Below are 24,384 nucleotides of genomic sequence, written 5' to 3' on the forward strand. Positions count from 1 at the left end.
AATAAAAGTAGCTAAAAGGAGGAGGAAATTATTAAAAAAAAAAAAAAAAAAAAAAAAAAAAAATTTTACCAGTAATGATTTTTTAATATTAATGTGTTGTATGGAATGACATTCATTTCATAAATATGTATATTTATGAAATGAGCGTCATCCTATAAATTAACTTTAAATTTTCAACCTAAAATGAGCAATTTTTTTCTCAATAACATGAAAGTCTAATCTTATAATTTACCTTATATATTCTAATATGAAATTCAGATACTGGAATACAGTAAAGCAAATACATTAGACTTTAATAAAAATCTTAATTTAGCAACATATTAAAAGAGCAACTTGGGTTTTTGGTTTTATTTTTAAAAATGAAATATCTTATTTAACGCTCAGAACATACCTGGCATGTAGTTATTATTTTTAATTAAGAGAAGACGAAACAAAGTTTTGAAAGTAAAGAGATTTGCCCAAGTTTCCTGAGATAAAGAAACAGGATCAAGACTGGAGGAATTTCGCTCAAGTATTCTGAACACAAAATTCCATGTCCTCACGGTAACTTTATATTTTCTGTTAGACAAGTAGGCTAAATTAGAAAAAAGGATGCCAACATGGTAAATCTACTTTGCACATACTTGTCATGATTTTTTTCAGTCATTCCAGGTTGAGTCCAATGAGAAAATGTAAATTTATGGCAGGTGATTAAATCTTTGGTAGTGGACACTTTTCTGGTAAAATTATTTTGGCCTAGATTTTTAAGTAGAAATCTTCAAACTTAGTTTATCACTTGTTTGTGTATTGACATCAACCTAATATTGTTTACTGAGAAAAGGCATGCCTTTAAGAAGTGACACAGAATAATAAATAGAACTTGAATTTTTTAAATCAGGAAGAAGTGGGTTCACATTTCATCTCTGCCACTTCACTGTGTGAACTATATGAACTTTTGTCTGTATCCCTTTTTTTTTTTTTTTTTTTTTTTTTGCTGCACTGGGTGGCTGCAGGATCTTAGTTCCCTGACCAGGGAACCCCGACTAGGGATCAAACCCGTGCCCCCTGCAGTGGAAGTGCAGAGCCCTAACCACTGGACTGCCAGGGAATTCCCTGCATCCCTTTTCTGTAAAAAGAGATAACTCCTTCAGAGATTTCTTTAGCACTTTAATCCAAAGAATATGTTTAAAATGTCTAGGAGAATTCGTAGCATATAATCAGCAATAAACTAGTCTTCTTCCTCTTTAAGTATTTGTGTTCCTCATCTTTCTACGGAGATGAGATGGTATTTCATCTGGATGAGAAAAATAATTTTATTTCTAAATCTTAATAAAATACCAACCCTGATGTCCACTTCATTTTTCTAAAGCATTTTGTCAATGTGATTTCTGTATTTGTTAGTTTTGTTCAAGGGCAAACAACCCCCAAATTTTAAGGCCTTATATCAACAAAGGCTTATTTATCTCTTATTTAACATCTAGGTGGTTGGTCAGTGGCGATTCTGTTCCAGGACCCAACTTACTCAAGGTTGTATCTCTGTTCCATGTGTCTTCTCATTCAGAGACTTGGGGTACTGGAGAAACCATTTATAAGGGGCATGGCCCTTAGGAATACTCTTAGGAGTGCTATTTAGGGAAAATATATATTTAAGGAAAAATATGTCCAGTGGCTCTTCCAGGAATTTTATCTATTGAACATTCTAATTTTTCAAGATGTTTTACTTTTAAACTAAGGTAGTTTACTTCAATAAGTTGCATGTTAAAATTATGTCCTTGGATTTTATTGAAAGTCACTACCAAAATGAGTAATATAAATGCTCTATTTCAGGAGCTGTTAGATTCTCACTATAAAGTAATAGATAAGAAATCTTTTGGAATTCAGACATATAAAAGGTGTTATTTCTTTGACTAATGGAGATATTTTCCTTCTGATTCATTTACTGTTTTGCTTTGGCTATGAGGAAGCTCAAAAACAAATATAAAGGTCATCACTGAAATTATGTTGATCCTTATGGTTGGCCCATGTTAACGTTTACCTCTATTGGACACCAATTTTCTACTCGTGTGTTTTATATTTATATCCATTCATATATATTTCTTATTACTAACTAACCTCTTTGTAAAAACAAGATGCGCATGTTTGTGTGTTTGAAGTTTAGCAGCATAAACTTACTGTGCTTCTGATAACTGGTTGATTTTAAAAAGCTGTCACATGTTTAAGTTGATGATTTTATTTATGGAGATGGCCAAATTAAATAATCAGGACAAAAAGATCCCTGCTTCTACTTTTTAAAAACCAGGTTAGTATTCTCAATGTGATTGGTGTCATTAGGTATTTCCAGGTGAAAGGCTATGCATGCAATCCCTTCAGGGAAAACTGTTAATAGCTGTTAAAATAGAAGCTATTAAGAACTATAAATCATATTCACTATCATTTCAATGGCTATGCTTTTCATTTGGGGCCTCAAATTAAGTTACTTTAGGCTTTGTGAGGAGAAAAAGGAAAAAAGAGAAGGTCAGTGATCTGGAAGAGTCTGTATGAGAGGAAGAATAAATATAAAAAAACATGAGTTTTGGAGGCAGGCCAACCGGGTGTGGCAGCCAAGCTCTGCCAACTATGAACAGTGTGAATTTAGACTGATTTCGTAACCTCTGTAAATTTCAAAATTCTCTATTTTTGTAAACTTCGTGTTGATGTATAACGTACAGACAGTACATACAGCGCATAAGTCTTAAGTGTAAAGACATGAATTTTTGTATAGGTTTATTGCCATTTAACCATGACCTAAAATAAGATTTGGAACATTTACAAGACACAACACTCAGGTGCCACTTCCCAGTCAATACTCCCTCTTTATCTGCACAGGGGTAACCATTTTTCTAACTTCTTTGAAAACGAATTTGTTTTGCTTGAAATATATATATGTGTGTGTGTGTATATATATATATATAAATATATATATACACACATACACACATGCATATATTCACATAAATTCATACAATATATATACTTTTGTGTCTGGATTCATTTACTTAACATTTTGTTTGTGAGGTTCATCAATTTTATTAAGTATACCAGTGGTTCTTTTTGTTAATGCATAATATTCCATTGTGTAACTATGCATTTTGTTTAGCCATTCTACTGTTGATGGGAATTTAGGTGGTTTCCATTTGGGAGCTTTTATGAATGAATCTGCTCTGAACGTCTTTTGTGGACTGTGGACTTAGAATCTCATTTTTCTAAAATATAGACCTAAATATTGGAATCATAGAGTAGGCATGTGTTAAGCTTGAATGAAACTGATTTCAAAAATAGTTGTATCAATGTACACTCAATGGATGATACTTCCGTTTGCTTCATATCTTTGCCCACACTTGATAGTGTCTTTTTAATTATAACCATTGTTAAAGTGGTATATTCGCATATCATTTTGGCTTTAATTTACATTTCCATGAAGGTTAATTATGTTGTACACTTTTTCATACAGTAGTCCCTACACATCCTCTTTTAGGAAGGACTTCTTTCATCTATTGTGCCCGATATTTTTATTAAGTTGTTGGTCTTTTTTATTGATATTTAATAATTCTTTGTATATTATCAATTTTAGTCCTTTGTCAGATATTTGCATGGATACTACCTTCTCCCAGTCTTTGGCTTGATTTTTCATGTACTAACTGGTGCCATATGGTAAACAGATGTTCTTACTTTTAATAAAAGCCACTTTATAAATCTTTTTTGATATTTAGTAAATTTTGTGTTCTCTTTCTGAAATTTATGTGTACTCAAAAGTCAGAAAATATTTTTTATGTTTTCTCCTAGAAGTTTTGGTCTTTTATCTTTCACATTTAGATGTATGATCTATTTCAACTTCATTTATGAGGTAGATAACACGGTTCACTATTTGTCATAAATATATCCAATTTTCCAGTACATTTATTAGACAAACTCTACATTTCCCCACTAAATTGCAGTGAAATCTTCACCATAAGTCAACTGAATGTTTAATTATGGGTGTTTCTGCATTTCCTTTTTGGTTTAATTGTTGCTTCACTGTCTTAATTACTGTCGCTTTATAGAACATTTTAAAATTTGGTGTTAACAAGTTTTTCAAATTCATTTATTTTCAAGATATGAGAGTCTAGAACATTCCAAGTCATTTGCATTCTCATATAAACTTTAAATTCACCTTGTTGATTTCCAAGACATATATATACACACATCTTCTTGTATCCATTCATCCATTGACAGACACTTAGGTTGTTTTCACAGCTTGGCAATTGTGAATAATGCTGCAATACATATGGGAATGTAGGTATCTCTTTGAGATCCAGTTTTCATTTCTTTTGAATATATACCCAGAAGTGGGATTGCTGGATCATACAGTAGCTCTATTTTTAATCTTTTGAGGAACCTCCATAATATTTTCCAGAGTGGCTGCACTGATTTTTAGTGCACAAGGGTCCCCTTTTCTCCATATCCTTGCCAGCACTTGTTATCTCTTGTCCTTTTTTTTTTCTTTTGTGAGTGAGTGTGTGTATGTAAGAGTGTGATAGCGTGGTGTGTAAGTATATTTGAGTATGTATGCGTGACTGTGTTTGTGAGTGGGTCGTTGTGTGAGAGCGTGTATGTGTGTGTACATGATAGAGTATGTGTGTATGGGATAGTGTGTGTGCACGTGTGTGCCACACATTCACACATGTGTGGGCTACAAGGTAAGCTCCGTGCGCTCCCAGGTGGACTGGACAGCACAGGGGTTTTCTAACTGGTAAGGACTCCCCAGATTGGCTGGTCTTGCTCAGAGGCAGCAGGAGAGCCTGTGCTCAGACAGGCCCTGAGCCTCTTTCCCAGTTTAGTTGGTTGGTGGTTTGGGCTGAGAGCAGGGAGAGGAGCTCTCTGAGACGGCTCGCCCCTGATCTAAAATTTCTGACCCCACCAGAAGGCAATAAAGAGAGATGGAGAGTCAAGGGTCGGAGGTGAAACTGGGACACAGGTGAAACCTCGGAGGCTAGTTGCCTCTGCAGGCAGCAGCTTGTGCCCAGACCATCAGAGAGAAGCTGGACTAAGGATACCCTCTTAGAATCAGAAAGCTCGCGGCTGCAGGACCCCTCTGTGTCAGCCAAGCCCTCAGGATACTGTGAGAACTGCAGCATTAACTTTGATTTTGGTTCTGATTAGCCGGAGCAAAGACAGGGCGGGCCTGAGAGGCAAGGAGGATGCACCTGCCCCTGACCATCTTCGCGTTGTGCCTCTCTCTGCAGGAGGAGCCATGGGGGCCACCGTCAGTGCCGTGGCCTCGCTGGGGGACCTGGCGGCGTCCAGTCATGTGACAGTGCCCGGCCTTTTCCTGACCACAGACGTCTTCCTGACACTCTGCCTCGGGCTCTACCTGCTGCTGCCGCTGCTGGGCTACACCAGGTGAGGCGCCGCTGCTCGCTCTCTCCTCAGCGTTCTTCTTTGATGTATGCTATATCTTTACATTATCTACTTGTGTTCTTCTATCATCTAATTAGAGGTCATGTTTGTTTCCTGGTTTACTGCTCGTCTCCTGCTGGAGAGTGACCCATCGTGAGGGCAGAAATTGTGTGAATTTCATTCTCTACTTTATCTGTGCCGGGCTCATAGTAGTTTCTCAGTAAATCGGCTGGGCCTATGGATGTGAGAAGTGGGCTTTGCACTGTGCCCCCAAGCAACTGGAGGCTGCGAGTTTTCGGTCAAGGAAGCAGGCAGCGGAAGTGGGACCTGAGAAACCATAATCTCTCTTGTCTTTTTGGTGATAACTATACCATTATAGGTTAGGTGATATCTCATTGTGGTTTTGATTTGTAATTTTCTAATAATTAGTGATATTGAACATCTTTTCATGTGCCAGTTGGAGGAGATCTGTATGTCTTCTTTGGAAAAATGTCTATTCAGGTCCTTTGCCCATCTTTAAATCAGGTCATTTGTTTTCCTGTTGTTGAGTTGTATGAGTTCTTTATACATTTTGAATTTTGACCCCTTAACAAATATATGACTTGTACTATTTTCTCCTATTCCATAGATTGTCCTTTCAGTTTTTGAAGGTTTCCTTTGCTGTGAAGAAACTATTTAGTATGATGTAGTCCCACTTGTTTATTTTTACTTTTGTTGCCTTTGCTTTTGTTGTCAAATCCAAAAACTGTGTGCCAAGACTGTTGTCAAGGAGCTTACCCACTATGTTTTCTTCTAGGAATTTTACCCTTCCAGGTATTATATTTAAGTCTTTAACCCATCTTGAATTGGTCTTGTGTGTATGGTGTAAGATAGGGTCTAGCTTTATTCTTTTCCATGTGGGTATACAGTTTTCCAAACACCATTTATTGAAGAGACTATCCTTTCCTATTGTAAATTCTTGGCTCCTTTGTTGATAATTAATTGACCATATATACATGGGTTTATTTCTGGGCTTTCATTTATGTTCCATCAATCTACGTGCCTGTTTTTATGCAAATACCATACTGTTTTGATTACTATACTTTGTAATATTGTTTGAAATCAGGGAGTGTGATGCCTCCAGCTTTGTTCTTCTTTCTCAAGATTGTTTTGGCTATTCGGGGACTTTTGTGGTTACATACAAATTTTAGGTTGGTTTATATTTCTGTGAAAAATGCTATCAGAATGTTCATAGGGGTTGCCTTGAATCTGTAGATCACTTTGGGTAGTATGGATATTTTACCAACAATTATTCTTCTAATCCATGAGCATAAAATATCTTTCCATTTATTTGTGTCTTCTTCAATTTCTTTCATCAATCAAAAATTCATAGAAGCAGAGAGTAGAATGATGGTTGCCAGGCACTAAGGGATGGAAGGATATGGGAAGATGCTGGTCAGAGGTTACAAAGTTTCAGTTATAAGATGAATAAGTTCTGGGAATCTGATGTACAGCATGATGATTGTAGTTAATAAGACTGTCCACTTAAATTTTACTAAGAGAGTAGATCTTAAGTGTTCTCACCACACACACACAAAAGCTAATTCTGGGAGGTGATGAATATGTTCATTAAGTTGATTGTGGTAATCACTTGACAACATATACATATATTAAGTCTTGTACACCTTTAAAAAAATCACATGTACAACCTAAATTTTAAGAAAGGTTCTTAAACTTAACCATATCTACAAATGCAAAAACCATTTTCCCAAATAAAGTAACAGGGATTAGGACCTGATATCTTTGAGGTCACCTCTCAGCCCACTACAATAATCAAGAGTTGTCTTGTTCTATTGACACTAATGAAATAAGTGTCAATGATGAAATAAAATTTTAATTTTATTCAAAGTATATACAGTTGAGCTTTATTTTCATCGAAAGTGTAAATTTAAATAAGTGTAAAAAAAGTTTAAAAAAGAAAAAGCTTTCTCTCCATGTTTTCTTCTTTGAGTATGTTTTTTTAAAATCTGAGGAAATCTTTTAAGATTTCCTCTGTTTTTCTTTTCTTTTTCTTTTCTTTTTTTTTAGCAGTTTCACTATGGCGCGCTTATATGTGATTTATTTTATTTTTAATCTGTGTAGTTTTTTGAGTTTCTTGAATCTGGTGGTTGATATTTTTCTTCAGTTTCAGAAATTTTCAGCCATTCATTGATTTAAAATATCGTGTAATTTTAACTTCTTTTGGGAATGAAATTTCTTTTATGTTAGGCTGTTGGACTGGGTAGCACATATTTCTCAGGGTCTTTTCTGTTCTCTCATTCTTTTTTTCTTTGTGTTCATTTTGGAAAACTTCTAATAATGGTCTTTGAGTTTTCTAATGCAGTCCTGCAAAATTCTGTCCATTGAGTTCTTAATTTCAAATGTTGTATGTTTCAGTTCTAGATGTTCCATTAGATTATTTTATGTTTTTCTTTTGACATTTTCTATTTTTATACATTTTAATCCATAATACTCTGTATTTTTAACTTTTTTACTTTACAGTTTTAATGTTTAAAGTCCTTTCATAATGTTTACATTATCTGACAAATTGGTGTTATGCTTCTTGTCTTGTTCTTGTATTTCTCTTTGCAATTGGTCACATTTTCTTTCCCTTTTGTGTGCAGCTTATTTTGAAAGAATTATTATATACCTGATATTTTGTATGACAAGACTATGGTGTTTGTTGTGTTGGTATTTTTCACCAGGGAAGGATTCCATGTTGCTTTTTCAATCAATTAAAGTAAGTGGCTGATTCCCACAGAGGATTTTGTTACATCTAAGCTGGGTTACGATTTTGTAAAGAGTGATTATAGCTCTAAATCCTCAGATGAGGATCTCCCAAATTTTCCTTTGAGAACATAGCAGTATTTGTCTTCTCAGACCTAGAAGACTGATGGGGGTGGGGGTTCAGATCTGCCCTTTCAATGTTTTGGCATTTCATTCTTTGTTTAAATTTAAATTTTTTTAAATTGAAGTATAGTTGCTTTACAGCGTTGTGTAAATTTCTGCTGTACAGCAAAGTGATTCAGTTATTCATATATATATATATATATATATATATATACATTCTTTTTTATATTCTTTTCCATTATGGTTTATCACAGGATATTGAATATAGTTCCTTGTGCTATACAGTAGGACCTTGTTGTTTATCCATTCTATATATAATAAGCATTTCATTCTTTAGTCTCATCCCATAGAGACTCAAAATATGTCAAATGTCTTCAGAGGAAAACTGGTCTTGTGTCTCAAACTGTGTTTGAGAGAAGTCCTCTTCCTCTCACTGAGCATCATCTCCTAAACACTGTGAGACTTAAGGAGATTTCGCTCGCACCATTTCCTACATGAAGCTCCGAGTCTCAGCATATTTCCCATGGAGAAATCTGGCTGTATATTTGGGGATTCTCCAGATTCCAACACTTAGTGCTAGCCTTTGTGATTATCAGAAGCTCTGCTGGTTTCTCTTTTCCCCCAAATAGTCCTTCTCTTGGGCCAGACAAATCTTCAGTACTTGTCCAAAATTGATGACTTCTGCCAGGGAAGAATATTTTCAGCAATATCTTGCCTAGGAAGGGCTGGGGGAAATTACCAAAATATAAAAATTATACAAATTTAAGGATATTCAGCATACCAAATAAGCTTGCCCAATTTAGATAGATAGAGAGAGAGAGGGTAAATAAATAATTATTTAATGGAATAGTGAAGATTTTCTGCATCCTAGTAAAATAGGATATTTAAACTGAAACAAATAAACAAATTCAGCTTATTCATACAAATGTTTGAATGTTTATTGAGCACCTACTGTGAGCATGGCTCCATACAAGGCAATAGAGTGTGTGTAATGCAAGACATTGGACTTGACTTCGTTGGGCTCATAATTCTTTAAGTAAATCTGTCGTATCATATTTTTACAAATACAACAATGGAGTCATGCAAAAGGTTCAGAGTTAATACACTAAAGAGAACAGATAAATACATGAGATGTGGTTACACAATGTAGGTACTATAGATTTTATGATATTTGAGGTGGGATTTGATAGTTAAACATTAATTTGTCAGAAAAGTAAGGAAGTTGTAAAAAGACAAAGTTTTTCACAGGTGAGAAAACATGTACAAAATCATACAGTGTGAAATAGCTGTATGTGTTTAGGAGTTCTAAACAACTTAACATAATTTTTTGGAAGTACAGTAGGTTATAAAGTTGGAGAGCTTAGCAGTTATTATATCTTAATGGCTTATGTCCTGTCCTACAATTATTGAGATATACATTTTAGAAACACAGGACCAATTGAAAATTTTATATCTAAAATTATAAAGGAAAATAAAAATAGATAACAATACAATGTTTGATCTGTCCTTACTCTTCCCAGTGCAGTCTGTATAAAATACTAACACATCCATATCATAGCCCTGCTTAAAACTTCAAAACTGACTCATCATGTGTAAGCCAAATTCTCCTCCTACATTACCATTTCTCTTTCTCCATTGGCTCTTTCCATCAGCACAAAAACACCTTCTAGCATCTGTCGTCTTAATACATAAACATACAAACAAACAAATAACCCACATGCCTCCACCTGCCTCTCAGCTACTACTTCTATTTTTTTTCTGTTATATTTCACCAAAGAAACCCACAAAAGCCTTTTAAATATTTATTATTTTCTGTGTCTCTCTAATTTTTCAATTCCTATTTATGGTAGGTAGAAAATAGCCTTCTAGAAGATATTCACCTCCTAATCCCTGGGACTTGTCTTTGCAGATGTAAGTGACTAAAGGATATTGAGATGAGATTATCTTGGGTTATCCAAGTGGGTCATAAATACAACCATATGTGTTTTTGTAAGAGAGAGGAAGATGGAGAGTTGATGACACAGAGACAGAATAGGAGAAGCCAACGTGACCACAGAGACAGAGTAGAGAGATTCAGCTATAAGCCAAGGGATGCTGGCAGCTACCAGAAACTGGTAGAAGAATGTATCTCAAATGTAGGATGTCCAGCAAATAATTATTGGTTTACTATCCATCTCCAATAGTTCTTTCCCCAATCTTCTTATATCTTACTATATGGTATCACAGCCCTCACAGTTACTCAGGTGAAAAACCTGAGTTATTCTTCCCTGTGCTTCACCTTGTACTAAAAACATGAGCAAGCTTTGTCAATTGTTCTTCATAATGTAATTTCAGTTTTCCTACTCATCCACTACACCCCCTAGCCCATGATACCATTATTTCTAATCTGGACAATGTCACTATTATTCCACCTTGGTCTCCCAGCTTTCTATTCTATTCTACAGTTTAATCTCCACTCAACAGAGGGAGATCTTTTAAAAATTAATTAGACTGTATTACTCTCCTGTTTAAAATTATCTGTTTATTTCTTACTTCACTTAGAATTAATATTAACTTTTCATCATGAATACTAATGCCCCCAATGTTACAGCCTGTGCGTATACACATTACTCTCTACTTTTTAGTAACAAAACTCTTATGCCCCCAAGCCTTTGAGCTTGTAATTTTTTCCTTCCTTGAATTTCCATCCTTCATAACTTCTCATGGTCAACTTCATTTTATTAATGAGATCTCACTCAAATATCATTAAAGTTTCTCACTTTGGTCATCCAATCTCAGTATGTGACAACTATCATCCTCTTGTCAATCTTTTATATTTTATCCTATTTTAGTGTCTTCAAAGCACTTAATACTATAGAAAACTTTATTGTTTGCTTATAGTTTTATTTTTGCCCCCAACTCAGAAAAATCTTGGCATATAGCAGATGCTTAATAAATATATGTGAGAGAATGAAAATTCAAACTTATTTTAGCATTGCAGATGAGACCTTTATATATTGAGTCTCTTCTTTTACAAATTCATCTACAAATTTACTACTCTGAATACACAATTTGTACACCTGCTTATCGTAATTTTATTTCTAAAAATGTCCTTCCCTCTTTCCTTACCTGAAAAAATCCAGTCCTTTTGCATGGTGATAAAATCTTTCCCAGAAACAACCCAACACACTTTTCTTCACAGCTCATTGGCAGGAGTTGTATCTCATGCCAAGCTCAGAACAGATCACTGAGAAAGGGAATGAGAATATCAATACTGGCTTGAGCTAGTCCTTTGGAGGAATGGATACTCAGTCAAAATCTGAACTGTGCTAGAATAGAAGATGGAAAAAATAGCTGTAGGGTAGAACTAACAATGTCGGCTATACATATTACCACAGAAGTCACTGCAGGATAGAGAAGACATTGTGTAATTGTCACGTTGATAATAGAACTGTAATTTACACATTTCTACTTCTTGTCTAGGTAAGATAATATCTGAGCTTAAATATTTATTTTAAAAGGTCAGTAGGAGAGTTTGAAAATCTTATTGGAAATAAGGAAAAATGATTGTGACACATTTATTACCATGCAAGTATATTCACTACAACATATCTGTGAGACAAAAAAGAAAATTTGTTCAAGGTTAAAAATCTCATTTTTCATGCAAGGATTCTGTTATGCCTTTATTATTTCCTGTGAGTCTTATATCTACTGCCTTTCCGAAGGAAATAAAAAATATTTTATGCTGAATAAAATATGCTAATATCTCTGTTGGCAATTCCCATTTTTTAGTTATATTACACACTGTTACTATTGAAAGAGACAGAAGTTTTTCCATGTGCCTAATCTCTTTGCTATCTTCTTCGGGTCTCCTAGAGGCAGATGTGTTACAGTGGGAAGAGAATCGGAAGTGGTAGCAGATGATGCTCCTGAAAACATAAATGGGTGCAATCTCTTGGAAAACAATTTAGGAGCATGTATGTGGAGTCTAAACATGTTTATGTTCTTGCTAGTAATTTCAGTTTCAGCAGCACATCTTAAGGAAATAATAGGTTGAAGAGAATGACTTTTATATGTAAGGATTTTCACTGCACAGTTATTTATATTACGGAATAAATTGGTCATGACCCAATTACATAAAAGTAAAAGATGGGTTAACTATGGCATATCCATATAATGGAATACAATACTACTAATAAAAAATGCAATGCATTAATATTTAATGCCATGGAAAGGCATTCATAACAAATTATGTGAAAATGCTGACTACAAACCTGCATGAACTGAAAAATTCCAATTTTGTGGGAAGAGATTGTATATGTCTGTGTGTGTATGTGTGTATGAGAGAGGGGAAAATGACAGAAAAAAATATTTTTAAATTATAGTGGTTTTTCCATGACTGGTGGCTTATAATGTTTTTGGGTTTATAGTGTTTTATAAATATGTCCATTAGTTTATATATATACAAATATATACATGCTTATATATATAACATTTAATATATAAATGTATATGTTTGTGCATGTTACTCTGTGTGTATCTGTGTGTGCAGTGCATTTTCTTTAAGAAAATGACACTGATTTGGTGTTAGAAGAGCGGGATTTGGAAGCTGACCTTGTAACTTGGTAACAATCTGAATCCTTCTTTCTCCTCTTAAACACCAGGGTTGATCCAGCTGGATGGAAGCTGAGGGTCCGCATTGTGCTTGAGTCCTGAGTGGTGAGGGTTGAAGGGTGGAGTCCTCTGGTACCAACAAGGGAGACAGTGGGGTCAGGTGAATCAAACTAGGCCAGAGTTCACTAAGCGATACAAAGTCCAAGTGCGAGATAATGTAAGAAAAAGGGCATAGCTCATGGGTCCAAATGTGGTAATAAAATTTGTAGTTTTAGAATTATGGAGTCAAAGCTTTTCTGAATAGATCAAACTTTGTAAGCACCAGAGTAACACCTTTATTTTTCGCATTTCTTGTCCCTAACATCTTTCTAAGTTCCCACACCTCTCTGGAAGCCCTCTTTTACTGAGCAGGGAATTAATTCATTCACAATGTTCTTTGAATGTCTACTATGATACTATAACACTGGAAAATATACACCATCCTTGAGATCATGGAATTCATCTCTCTAGGCTCTACCTTTCACTGTGAAAATTCCCTTTTGTTTGGTTTTCTTGTTGACTTTGGTCTAACTTCTCTCTTTCTGCCTAGTAATTTCTACCTGCCTTATTTGATTGCACATTTTCTTCAAATGCTATGTTTTGATTATATCTTTTATTTATAGGCAAGTAGCACATAGGAAAATCAGACAGCAATCTAATGCTTTACTTAGGATCCTGTATGCTGGAGCAATACGAAGTTCTGAGTATGGAGAACTTATTTTTAAGAGGAGACTGATGATGATAATAATGATAATACAGTATGTGTGAGACATTCTTCTGCATGCTTTATTTATATTAATTTGATCTTTACAGCAACTCTATGATATAGATACAGTTATTATGTTCATTTTATAGGTAGAAAGACTGAAATATAGAGTCTTGCCCAGGGCACAAAGTGTGTTACTGGTAGAACTGTAGTTCAAACCCACTGACTTCAGTCTGACTTCAGAGGTCACACATTTAACTCCTCTGTTACTGTATCTCCTTCAAACATCTGACCTCTCCTTGGTTTGGACACCTATGACAACTTTATTTTCTGATCTCTGTTGAACTCATCTGGAAGTCAAGTATCCAGGTCACACTTTTGTATGTGTGAGATTTCAGCTCCCTTCACAGACATTGAGGTTTCTCCATGTGGCAGGCACTGTACTGGGCATTGAGAATAACAGTGCTGAATCAGACACAACTGTTGACTTTGAGTTGTTCACATCTTAGGAGATAAAAGCAAATAATAATATATTTATTTTAAGAGTAAATATTTGCTGGGTAGGTAAAATGTGACAGATACTGAACAATTAAAGAATATATTCATGACACAGAAGTCTTAAAGGGAAACATTCACTGACTTAGAGAGTCTAATTTTACTAATCTAGAGTCAAATCCATAAAGAGGGAGCCTTACTTTTTCATTCCTTGCATCTGTATCATAGTGTTTGGCATGCAGTAGATATTCGATAAATACCAAATGGTTAATTAAGTGAGGTAGGGTATTTTAATAATATTAATAGTTACCAGTTTTATTTATCATCACTTATTCTATATAACAACTGGGCTATATGCTTTATATAGATACTCTTTTAAAACATTGCAGTAACACTACCATGTAGTTAACTATTGTCTTCAGTTTTCCAGATTACAAATAGAAGCTCACAGAAATTATCTTAATCGAGGTCACATTGATGATAATATTATGAGGTTTGAAGCAAAAAGACTTGTTCTTAACCATTTGCATGATTGTTTCTTCTTTTTTTTTTTTTAACATCTTTATTGGAGTATAATTGCTTTACAATGATGTGTTAGGTTCTGCTTTATAACAAAGTGAATCAACTATACATATACATATATGCATGATTGTTTCTTAATTAGAAAGAATACATAGTAGAGTTCAACATAGTAGGTGCTCAAGGTCTGTTTGTTTTCTTTTCATTCATTCATTTTCTTTTTTATTTAGCAAATGTTTATTGAGTGCCCAATATGTGATAGATTCTACCTAATTTCTGTAGATACATCAATGAATAAAACAAAGAACATCCCTTTACCCTGTACTTATTAAGTTCATATTCTTCTCTTCTCCTTTATGCCTGCAGCCAACACCCCTTTCCTTTTTTTTTTTTTTTTTTGGTGTTCTTTATTGTAGTATTTCTTTTCCCAAGCACCTACTATTCAACTTGTCTTGCATTTCACTAGTTTAGCTCTTATTCTTTATGCTACAGACACCTCATTTCCATCCTGTGCCACTTTATTATTTAATGTAAGTTGATCAATATATTTTGATTATAAATTTGGTAATTGTAATCAATTCCACTGTTCACTGTTGCCATGCCTACTAGCTCTCTGGCCAGGGATAATCATCATTAATTTTGCTTCTTTAAATCCCTCATTCATAGTCATGGGGCAAGGGAAATTCCTAAGTTCCTAACCCCCTGGGTATTTATGGGAAGAATTTCCAAGGTACTAAAATAGCATATTCATTTAAAATATGCATCATATTCTGAACCATATTCCACTTCTAAGAATCTATCTTAAGGAAGATATTTGTTCTTAGAGTTACAAAAACACCATTTGCTTTCTGTTTGTTATTGCTTTCTGTGGTTTGCCTAGAACATCTTTGCCTTGCTCCAGGTTATACAGATATTCTCTTATGTCTTCTACTAAAATTTTTATAATTCTAGCATTTTCATTTAGATATCTGATCCATCTTAAATTAATTTTGTATACCTGTGAGAAAAGTATGGAGTTTTGTTTTTTCTTTTCCTACTGATAACCTGTTGTTTAGCATCAATTACCAAAAATATTTTACTTTCAATTTGAATTGATTGGTGCCTTTGAGGAAATTATAAATGTGGATCAACTTATGGGTTCTCTATTTGGTTCCAATTTTATTTTCTACTTGTTGTACAAATACAAAACTATGTTGATTACTGTAGCTTTATGGAAAGGGCTGAAGTCAAGTAGTGTTTGTCCTACAACTTCATCATTCTTTTTCACCTTTTTGGTCAATTCTATGTTATTTGCATTTCCCTATTCATTTTAGATTTAGATTAACAATTCCTATTAAAAACCCAGCAGTGATTATTATTGAGATTGCATCAAGTCTATAGATTAATTAGGTGTGATTTTTCATATTAACTATATTTTGCTTTCTGCTCCATGAACACTTTATCTCTGTCCTTTTACTTGGGTCTAATTTAACTAAGCAATATTTTGTATTTTTCAGTGTAATAATTTTTCCCAGTCTTTGTTAAATTTATTTCATTGTACTTTAAACATTTTAAAGCTATCTTAAATGGAATTTAAAAAATATTTTCCAACTGTTTGTTGTTTCTGGTACCTAGAATACAATTGATCTTTTAAAAGTGAACTTTTATTCCGGAACTTTGTAAATTTGCTTATTAATTTTAGGAATTTCTTTGTTAATTTTTAGGACTTTCTACATAAACAATCATGTGAGATTAAGGATTGTTTTAACACATCCTTTCTCATCTATATACTTTTATTACTTTTTCTATTTTCTGTCCCCTCCATATTATGTTAAATAGAAAGGATGAGAGAGAACCAAAACAACCCAAATGTTCATCAACAAGTGAATAGAAACATAATTTATGGTATATTCATATAATACAAAGCTACTTAGCAATAAAAATAAATGAACCGTTGATACATGCAATAATGTGCTTAAGTCTCAAAATCATTTAGGTCAGTAAAAGAAGTCAGAAAAATGAATACATACTATATGAATTTATTTACATAAAATTCTGGAAAATACAAACTCATCTATAGTGAAAGAAAGCAGATTAGTGTTTGCCTGGTGATGGAAGGAATGGTGGACAGAGGAAAGCAGGATGCAGGAAATACAAAGGGACACAAGAAACTTTTCAGGGAGGGATGTGTGATACATTTATTTTCTTGATTGAGGTGATGGTTTCCACTGGTGATGTCAATTTTTTTCAGATTTTATACTTTAAATGTAATTTATTAAAAGTGAATTATAAATCATTATGGCTATAAAAATGTTAAAAAAATGTAAAAAAATGAACCACCTGAAAATTAAAATCCTTCTTCTGAACAATTCTTGGGTAAAAAGAAAGTGTAAGTTATTAAAACATATTACAATACCTTCGTAAGTAAGTTATGTAGTATGGGTACTTGATTAGACAGTCAGACTAATGGAATAAAATGGCAAGTCCAGAAATAGATAGAACCATATTTAGAAATATAGTACGTGACAAATCTGATATCTCGATCACTGGGTAAAAATATAATTTTAGTCGTTGTTAGGACAACTGAATAGCCATTTGGAAAAAAATACAATTAGATCCATTTCTCACGCTATACCCAAGTATAAGCTTCAAACGAATCATAATTCTATGGGTATTCCTTTAAAATGTTTCATATATCAATTTTATTCATTTCTATTGCTGAGTAATACACTAACAGGCCACGATTTAACTATTCTTCTGTTAATGTACATCAGAGGTGTTTCAACTTTTGATTATTATAAATGAAGCTTCTGTAAACACTCATGTACAGGCCTTTGTGTGTACATAAGTCTTTGTTTTTCTGGGATATCCGGGAGTTCAATAACTGTGTCATATGGTAGCTATTAATCACTTACAAAGCTAATATGAAGGTTAAAGACAAAAGTGGCTAAAAATAAGTATAACTACAACAATTAGTAAAGGTATACACAAAATAAAAAAAGATATAAAATGTGACATCAAAACATAAAATGTGGGAGAAGGGGAGTAAAAGTGTATAGTTCTGGAATGTGTTCAAACTTAACTTGCTATCAACTTAAAATAGACCTTTTTATGTATAAGGCTGATATAAGTGAGCCTGATGGTAACCACAAAGCAAAAATCTATAGTAAATACACAAAAATAATGAGACTGGAATCTAACTGTAACACTAAAGAAAGTCATCAAACCACAAGGAAAGAAAGCAAGAGGAGAAAGGAAGAGAGAATAACTACAAAACAGCCAGAAAACAGTTAACAAAATGGCAGTAAGTATACACTTATCTATAATTACTTTAAATGAAAATGAACTTAATGATTCAATCAAAAAATATAAAGTAGTTGAATGGATAAAAAACAAAACCCATTTATATACTGCCTATAGGAGACTTCAGTTATAAGGATACACACAGACTGAAAGTGAAGGGATGGAAAAAGGTAGTGCATGCAGAAAGAAACCAGAAGAAAGCTGGGGTAGCTATACCTATATCAGAAAGCAGACTTTAAAATGAAGACTGCAATAAAAGACAAAAAGGGCATTACATAAAAGGTCAATCCAATAAGATATAACCTGAACCTAATCATTAGGAAACATAAGACAAATGCAAAATTGGAAATTTTTCCAAAATTGGAAATTGGTTTATTAAGAAAAAAGAGAGAAGTGAATTCTTCAAAAGTGTCATAAAAGCCAAAGAACAGCTATGGAATTTCCAGATTAAAGGAAACCAAAAAGACATGACAGTCAAATGCAACAGCTGACCCTAGATTGGATACTCTCCTAGAGGGAGAAATGCTATAAAGGACATGCTTAGTTCAAGTGGCAAATTGGAAAATGGATAATATATTAGATTAAGCCTATATTAGTGTTAAATTTACTGAGGTTGATAAAAGTACTTGATTATATAGAGAAATATCACTACTCATAAAATGTATAGTGAAATAACCACTAAAGGAACATGATATATCTATATTATCCTCAAATGGCTCCTGTCTCTCTTTCTCTCTCTCTCTCTCTCTTTCTGTCTGTAGAACAAATTATAAAGCAGATAGACTAAATGTTAATGATAAATAAATCTAAGCAGAGGACATACAGGTATTTTGTATTATTCTTTTTCTTGTGACTTTCCTGAATGTTTGAAGTTATTCCCAAATTTAAAAAAGTTTTTTTCAATTAAATACTTTCCATAGTTGCATAAATTAATAAAACTGAGCCCTGAAAAAATTGTTAGCTATTGACTTTCCTATTCTGTCTCTTGCTGTCCTAATCTGAAAAATGGAGATAATATTATTATCCACCTCATGATGTTGTTGTGAAGGTTAAAAATATTAATAAATGCAAAATGATGCTTAGAAAGTGCCTGGTAAGTAGTAAGCACTCAATAAATACTAGCTTTCATTGTGTGCTTGCTCTGGTGGTGGTGGTAGTGATGGTTAGTACCATTATCATTGTTAGAGACCAAAGCTTAGGGATCAAGAGACTTCATGCAGATCAGACTGACACCTAGTACTTTGATTCTCATTCTGCTCTTTTCTACTGTGTGACATTTCTTGATTTGAGTTTGGTCTAATATTGCTAGTGGCAAACCCTGATTTGAAGGAAGATAATTCCATCCTTTAACTCCTTTTGGCAGATACAGGACATGGTAAGCAATATGTGTTCAAGGACAACTTCTGTTCTGGCTTTACAGATGTGTTGGTTCTAGAATCTGAAATAAAAGGGAATAGCTCCAAGTTCAGCAATGCAACTTGCTAATATCATTTAGGGTACAGACCCTGAAAAGGCTCCTTTGTGTCTCATAGAGCCTTGCACAATTTTTTGGCAATTTTTTTAAAATCCGTAATTTATGGTTAACCCTTTATAGCTTACAAAGCATTTTCATGTGCACTTCAATAATTCACTCATAGCACAGGGCTTTCCTCATACTTGGCATTGGATTAATGATTAACAAAAACCTGAGTTGGATTCTGCCTCTAGTCCCAAACATTTACACTCGTGACATGGAATCCCTGATTTTGAAAATACTTCATTAGTTTAAACCATCATAATTTGATTGTTATAAATGCAAGTCTGCATCTGATAGATTTCTATGGGATAAATGTTCTGAATTGCCTTCTAGGTAAGAGCCTACCCTGCGTAGGAAAAAAACGTGGAAAGTTTTTTGTTTGTTTGTTTTGTTTTTTGTTTTTGCTTTTTTTAAAAAAAGTTTTTTAACTTAGGGACTCATCCATTAGACTTTATGCTCAAGACATGGGAGCTTAAAGGGAAAAAAATCAATTCTAAATATAAAATGTTGAGTAGAGATATCTTTTTTTTGTTGTTTATTAATTTCAGTGCTTATGAGGAAAACACTTGTCTCTATCTCAGGCTTGATCCCATCTCCTTTATTTGATTGATTGTTAATACTACTGATGAGTGAGTTGTTCAGCCAGCATCCCCAGCAGCAAGGTCAGTGGACTGATTCTTCAGCGGGGAGGATGGGGTCCCGGTAGAGGAGCCTCCTTCCTGCACGAGCATTTTAAGCATGCAGAACACATCAGCTCAGGCTGAAGCTGGCAGTTAGTGCGCACACACACACACACACACGCGCGCGCAAGCGCGCACGCACACACACACAAACACACACACACAGAGCGCAGCGCTTTCCCCTCAAGTGAGGCGGCGGCGTTAGTAACTGCAGTCCCAGAATCCTAGGCTGAACGACCAGCGGCCACTGGCTGATTTGTTGGAGGAGCGCTGGAGCCCAGTTTCTGAGGGACCCAGTGACACGCTGCTGTCACAGCTAGTGGCAGACGCAGACAGCTACTTCTTCCCCGCTGCTTCCCCAGCCCCTGGCAAGAGGGCACCCTCTTTCAAAAGCCAGGCGGCCCGAGGAAGATGCTGCTCCGTGCTGAGAGCGCTTCCTAGTCGCTCTCTCCTAACGTGGTGCCTGCGACCTCCCCATCCGCTTTCAGGTAGGCGCTTGCAATTTCTTGTTTTAGGTAAGGGAAAACCTTCTCAATCACAGCACTTACTTTAACAAAGACTTTTTCACTATGGGAAGCAGCACAATAAGGTCTTGATAGTTAAGGAATGATTTTTCTGATTAAAGTTTAGATGCAGATGGTAACTCTACTCTCTCCCCACCTTTACAAATCTGCAAATATGGAACTCGGCTTCTACGTTGAGCACGTGTGCATTTCTCAGCTTTTGAGTTAGTTGACAATTGTTATGCAACTCTGGGTGTGTAATTTAAAGACCTTTAAATATTTTCTTCTCCAGCGGTGAAAAACATTCCTGTCTTCAAAAATAAAAGACAAGTGATTCAAACTCTTCCTCAGCATTTAACATTCAGTGATGTAGACAGGAGTGAAAGTTGCTGAATCACAGAAGTTTAATATTCATGCAAATTGCTGTATTTGTGAGAAAAAACCAGGAAGCAAATATCTTTTCATCTTTCTGAGCTCTTATACATATCAGGATAATATGTCTTTGAAGCGGGGAAGTTTTGCGTTGAGATAAGTCTGTCTGTTGTGATAAGGTGGGTAAATTAATTATTTGACAAGGTAAAGAATTCGCTGGAGGGGATTTCTTCTAAAATGAGCTAGGTTCTAGGATCACATTCTTAACTAACAGATCTATCATCATAAAACTCCAAACAAAAGTATGGTTTCTTGATTTGAGTATCCTTGCCTTAGTGATGTTAATCTGCATGTTATTGCCCCTAACATTTCTTGACTTGTTTTGTTAGCCAAAATTCTAAATAAAAAAATTTAACAGAGAAAATTTTCAACATTTTATCATCTCCATCCCTTAATATTTATTGTAACTGTTTCATGCATGTCATCCCACAGGAAGTTTTGTGAGAGAATAATAGCTGTCATTTAGGCATCTGAGTTGAAATAATCATAAGGAAAATGTTTTTTAGGAGACAGGCATCCTGTATGTCAGGCTCACAGTACCTCTGAGTTTTCATTGAGTTCAAAAGTGAGGTTTTAAAGGAGTTTGTGTATAAGCAGCAAATTAATCAGAGGATGTGGGTTTTTGTGACTGTTTTTACAGGCCAGCTTTGCATTCTGCTGCACTTGTAAAAGTTAGTGCCTTTTTTTCATTACCCTTCTGGGAAGTGCCTCTAAGCTACCGCGTGTCTTGATGTCACGTCTGTCTTGATGTGGATGACCTCGCTTCTTATGTGGGAGCATGGCATGATTTTAGGCAGATCTAGGGTTATGCTTGAAAGTAAAGATAATCCATGGGCTCAGGAATTTTCAAGCTTGGCCAGCCAGATACTGTCTCCTCTGATAACTCTAAGGACCCTTTGAGAAAAAAAAAATCACACACACAAAAAAACCAACCAAACAAAACACACACACACCAAAAAAACGTGTGTGAGGCTATCTGCTGCCTCTTTGGAAGGTAGAGGAAAGAAGAAAGAGTGGCCTCTTTCACTTGTCATTCATGTTTAATGCAACTGATCCCTCTGAAATGCTCAATAGAGATTTTCAGTCCTTGACAAATATTTAACATATATTTCCTGTCATTGCTTTTGGCTCCCATATCTATGGTTTTTACATTGGCTACTCTTAAAGTTATTTGGCAAAATAGATTCTACAGTCTGCTATCTAGCAACAAACACACCAAGAAAGTACAGCTTTACTTTTTGCTACTTCACACTTGGACTCATATTCAGACTTCGGATAAACCTGCTCATATTACTTTTTCCATGTTGCTTGTGGCAGCTGATGGCTCAACCCAAGGTATTGATATTACTCCTAGTAAAGTTAGGAGATCAGAAGCAGCAAGGGGGCTAAGGGCACATAATTCTTTTTTTCTTTTTTCATGTCAGGTGGGTGGTGTGTACTTGGAGTGGAATCTTGGAGTGGGGGAGAGAACACTCTCTTTTTGTTTTTCTTTTGCCAATGATGCCCAATTCAGCAAGCAACATGAGAGATCCAAAGATGTGATCTTAACCAGGCCTTCTGAGGAGGTGAAAGGTAATTTAATTCAGTTGTTGAGTTATCTTTTTCATTCTTGGTTTCCCTCAGTCCACCTTTTTACTCATGTAGATTTGTGAAGCAGGTAAAGGGTTAGCCAGTTGCTTGCACATTATGGATCACCATTCAGAGCTGTCTTTGCTGAGAGGGAATCAATTTCATTTTATTTGAAGCCAGAGGTGATGATCCTCTGTCACTGTTGGCTCCTGGTCACCAGCCTTCTTAATTTTAAAACACTTTTTTTCCTCCTCTATATCTGACAGCCTTTCCTGGATAGCTTGGTGAATTAGTGTCTTGGGGGATTTTTAAAAGTAAAGCCCAGATGAACATTATAGATTAATTCAAAGAAGTGGGTTAATGTTCAGTACTATTATATCCCATACATTTCAATTCTCAGCAGTCAGTGGGGTAAGGTTGGTGGTGCTGTCCACAGGCATTTCTAAACATGCATTTCTAAACATGCATGATGACTTTGCAGACCTATGCTGACCAAGGCAAAAGGAAGAGAAGGAGAAAAATACAAGCAAAACTTATAAGCTTTCATGAAATGCAAACAGGTGCTGAATAGAGAGAAAGCCATGTAGTTATACTCACAAGTTGATTTTCCCTAAATTGCCTTGGATTATACACTAGCTCTAACAATGGCATATTGTATGCACCCTTCAGGGCTGCACTGAGTGATAGCTGTAAATTAGAATGAAGAGAAGAAAATGCTCTACAGTTTCAGTATTGAAGAGAATTAGGATCCAGATGGTAAAGCTTTTTATAGCAATACATTGGATGGTGTTACAAGCTTCTGTGGCTACTGTCCTATTCTCTCTGCTAAAATGCAGTTTGGTGGAGAAATTGATTGCAAAGAGCCATCTTGCAAACCTAGGAAAGTGAATTTCCTCTCCATTTTAAATTTCCCATCTTTGTTGGCTTATTTTTATTTCCCTAATTCTTAACTTTTCTTCTGCTCAAATTCTAAATACAATCAAAAAATACTGTGATTTTTTTTTAATTTTAAAGTGGTACTTTCCTTTCTCTCTCTCACTCCTTTTTCCCACTGGGTATCTTTCTCATATTATGAATGTATTTGAAAGGTATATGAGGATGTTTGGACATGGATGTAGAATAGTTATTAAGTTTCCATCTGGCTTTCTAAATGTCTCTAGTCTAAGGACAACTCTTCTAATTACCCTGTCTCTGTAAAGACAATTCTCATGAGAGCTGATGGGGACTAGCACAGATATTTCCTTGTCAAGACTTTAATTTTGCTTTGAAGTGTTCCTTTTTTCTCCTTTCTGTTCTCTCTGGTGAGAATCTCATTGCCTCCAATCTCTGGGACCACGGAGACATCTCTACTCAGGCATAAATATAGAGAGTGAGCCACCTAGTGGTGATGAAAAGTAATTTTGATATTCTTAGCAGAGCCTTCCAAGTTGATGGACAGGGCATGGCTAATTCTGTTATATTGCAAAAGCATGTTGGTTTTGTGAAAGCTTCCTTGAATGGTATTTTCTACTTTCAAATCAATTGTTTGGTTACAATACAAATTTCTTCACTTTATGCTTCATAACCTTATATGACCTATCTCTTCTACCTCAAATTTTTGCTTCTTGTATGCATATATTTTAAAAATATGTTTGTTATTTTTCATATCTTTAATAATACATATTTTATACATATGTTATATGTATTAAAGTATCAAGATACTTCAATAAAGAAAATACTTTATAAAGAAAGCAGTAAAATGACATGTTTCCCCAGGGTATTTACACTGCATTTTGAATAGCTTGTATA

Source organism: Balaenoptera musculus, chromosome 8 (assembly GCF_009873245.2).
Source record: "Balaenoptera musculus isolate JJ_BM4_2016_0621 chromosome 8, mBalMus1.pri.v3, whole genome shotgun sequence".
Lineage (NCBI taxonomy): Eukaryota > Metazoa > Chordata > Mammalia > Artiodactyla > Balaenopteridae > Balaenoptera > Balaenoptera musculus.